Genomic DNA, 3,391 nt, shown 5'->3' with positions numbered 1-3,391 from the left:
GATACAGAATTCATTATTGCCGAAATTTCAGACAATGTAACAAAAATACTAGTGTCCTGTGTATACAACCCTCATAGATGTTGCATGTTACGATTCGTTTTTTGTTGAGGTGTCTTTGTTTATTATTGAGTATGGGCGTTTTGTTATATGTGGTGACTTCAATGTCAATTTTCTTATGAATGACTCATATGCCAATAAACTACTGGATCATGCTGCAGGTCTTGCTGTAGTTAACAAATTCATACCAACAAGATTTGCGCACAATTCATGTCCTAGTTTGTTAGACCTCATTATTACGTCAAGCCTCGACCATATTATTAAATTTGACCAAATAAGTTTTATCTCCGACCACGACCTAATATTTTTTGCACTAGATATAACGTTTAATTGTCCTGCTGATAGTGTTACTTCTATGTATCGTGATTTTAAGTCAGTAAATGTTAATGATCTGACTGATGATCTGTTAAGTGTTGACTGGGATGCATGCTGGTTTGTTGAGTCGGTAGATGCCAAACTTCCCTCCCTTCCTCTTCGTACTGTTCGCGTTTTGAATAGCTCTTGTCCGTGGTATAATAGTAATGTCAGATCAGCTATAAAAGCTCGTAATAGATTATATGCGAAATGGAAAAGAACCAACATGGACTTCGCTTGGTCGCAATACAAACTTGCCCGAAAAAAAGCTACCACCATTGCAAGACAAGCGATACGGTTGTATTCTAACTCCAAGTTGAACCCATCACTACCATCAAAAGACTTATGGCGCAATTTGGGAAACCTTAATGTGCATGGAAAACATAAAACTGAGTGTAAAATTGACCCTAACATTCTAAATGAATATTTTATTGGCGCCTGCAAAAGCCGCGACAGTTCTCTAACTCAAAACTTAAATAGCCATTTTGCACTGAGAGAAAAGTTTCAATTTAATGGAGTTACAGAAGCAGAAGTTGTGAAGTCAATTATGAGCGTCAAGTCTAATGCTATTGGTGAGGATGGTATATCCTTGAAGTTTGTGAAACTTGTGCTGCCATTCATTCCAGGAACTCTCACACATATAATCAATCACTGCTTCACAACTTCGTGTTTTCCAACGGAGTGGAAAAAAGCTGTGATTATTCCTGTCGCTAAAAAGAATACCGCCTCTGAACCTAGCTACTACAGGCCAATTAGCATTTTGCCAGTATTCTCAAAAGTGTGTGAGTCTTTGATGGCAGAGCAAATTTCATCATTCGTTCAAGAAAATAATCTTTTATCACCGTTGCAGTCAGGATTTAGACCAAAGCATAGCTGCTCTACGTTGAAAATACTTGACGACATAAGAATACAGTTTGACAAAGGTGACTTAACTCTTCTCTGCCTTCTTGATTTTACTAAGGCGTTTGATTTAGTAAATCATGACTGCTTTGTACAAAGCTTAAATATTATTTTGGATTCTCCGATAGCTCTGCTAAACTTATGACCAGCTACCTTGAGGGAAGAAGTAAAAAGGTGATGTGCAAATCTGCGTCATCAAAATCTTGTATTGTTGCCTCCGGTGTGCCGCAAGGCTCCGTGCTTGGTCCCCTTTTGTTTAGTCTTTTTGTCAATGATGTATTTTCTGTTTGTCAGTATGTTAATGTCCATGCCTATGCTCATGGGCGTAGCCAGGGGGGGCCTATACAAAAAAAAAATCAAAACCAATAATTACTTCCTAAAAAATTGTTTATTATAGCTTAAACTTATTGTAACCATTTGTTGTACAAAAAACAAATGAACAGAAGTTCACAAAAGTTGATATAAAACTATTCGTCGATTTAAATTGTTAACTTTTTACTGAGCATGTTTATTTTACGAGGAGGAAGAATCGAAAGCCTAACCCCGTCAGTGTGAGACTACTAAACTTCCTACCGTCATGTACCGTTCCCCTCCCGGTACCACCATCAAGGATTTCGTCGGGATTATAACACTGTGTGACTGATAAGGTTATAGATTCTCTTCTTCTTCTTCTTATTTGGCGCTGTAACCACCAAAGCGATTTTGGCCAACTGACACCAATTGGAAATGCCAAGTGAAGCCAGAATACGTTCAGAGGTGGGCGTCGGTGTCCATTAGAACGACATGGTCAAGCCAGTTGAGCCGCTGTATTTTAATTCGCCATATACCAGCACGGGCATGACGATTGACTTATATTGTGCTTTTCGTACGTCGAGAGAGGACTTTACTCCTGAATTGCCTACTCAGTCCAAAGCCAGTACTTGTTGGCAAGATCGATTCTGCGTTGGATTTCCATGCTGACATTATTATTTGTGTTAATGCTGGTTCCCAAGTAAACATTCTCGAAATTGTAACTGTCAACAGTGGAAACCTTGGCACCCACGCCAAGGCGCGAGTATGCTGACTGTTTGTTTGATGACAGGAGATACTTCGTCTTGTCCTCGTTTACCACCAGACCCATTCGCTTTGCTTCCTTGTCCAACTTGGAAAAGCCAGGACAGACTTCGCAGTTTTTCTTACCGATGATGTTAGTGTCATCGGCACAAGCCAGCAATTGTACGCTCTTGTAGTAAATTGTTCCTGAGTGGTTCAGTTCTGCAGATCTTATTATCTTCTCCAACATCAGATTAAAGAAGTCCCATGCTGGGGGTATTGCTCAACGTCATTTTTCACAGCCGTATGAGTTTTGAGGGGATGCCAAATTCAGACATAGCGGCATATAGGAAACTCCTTTTAGTGCTGTCGAAAGCGGCTTTAAAGTCGACAAATAGGTGGTGAGTGCCGATCCTTTTCTCGCGGGTATTTTCCAAGATTTGGCGTATTGTGAATGTTGATTATATAGAAAAACGTTATATGAACAGATTAAAGGAATTGTAATTTTTAATTTTTTTAAATTTGTTTGAGCAAATCGGACTAGTGGTTCTCGAGTTATGTCAAAAAAAGACCACCAAAGGTGACAATTTCCCCTATATGATAGTTATATATATATCTCGATTCCTAGACGTGACCCAGCGAAACGCCGGGACACGTATAACTTGTTTTTGACCGATATAACATTTCCCGTTGGTTTCATCCCATCCCGAATTTCACTGTCGCATAGTGTAATCATTGCTTTGCAGCGAAATATCTACTATTAAATTATATACATAGGTATGTATAAATATGAGGACGTATTGAACATTTTGAGTATGCAGATTTTTTATGCTGGTATATTCATTTATGCTAAATATATTACTTGATTTTGTCACACTTAAGAAGAAACGTCATGGCTGTTCACCCAACCGGTCTATAGTTTTATCAATAATCTCAGATTGGTTGTACAGTTATTGGACAGTTGTACAGTTATTGGAGTTAAGGCTAAGTGTATTTATATCTGTTTAGGTCCGCGACCTAAATATATTGCACCACCCTAATCCGCGTT

The sequence above is a fragment of the Rhagoletis pomonella genome, unplaced genomic scaffold, assembly GCF_013731165.1.
Source record: "Rhagoletis pomonella isolate Grant_MI unplaced genomic scaffold, Rhpom_1.0 Rhpom_scaffold_00243, whole genome shotgun sequence".
Classification (NCBI taxonomy): Eukaryota; Metazoa; Arthropoda; class Insecta; order Diptera; family Tephritidae; genus Rhagoletis; species Rhagoletis pomonella.
This window is presented reverse-complemented; position numbering follows the sequence as displayed.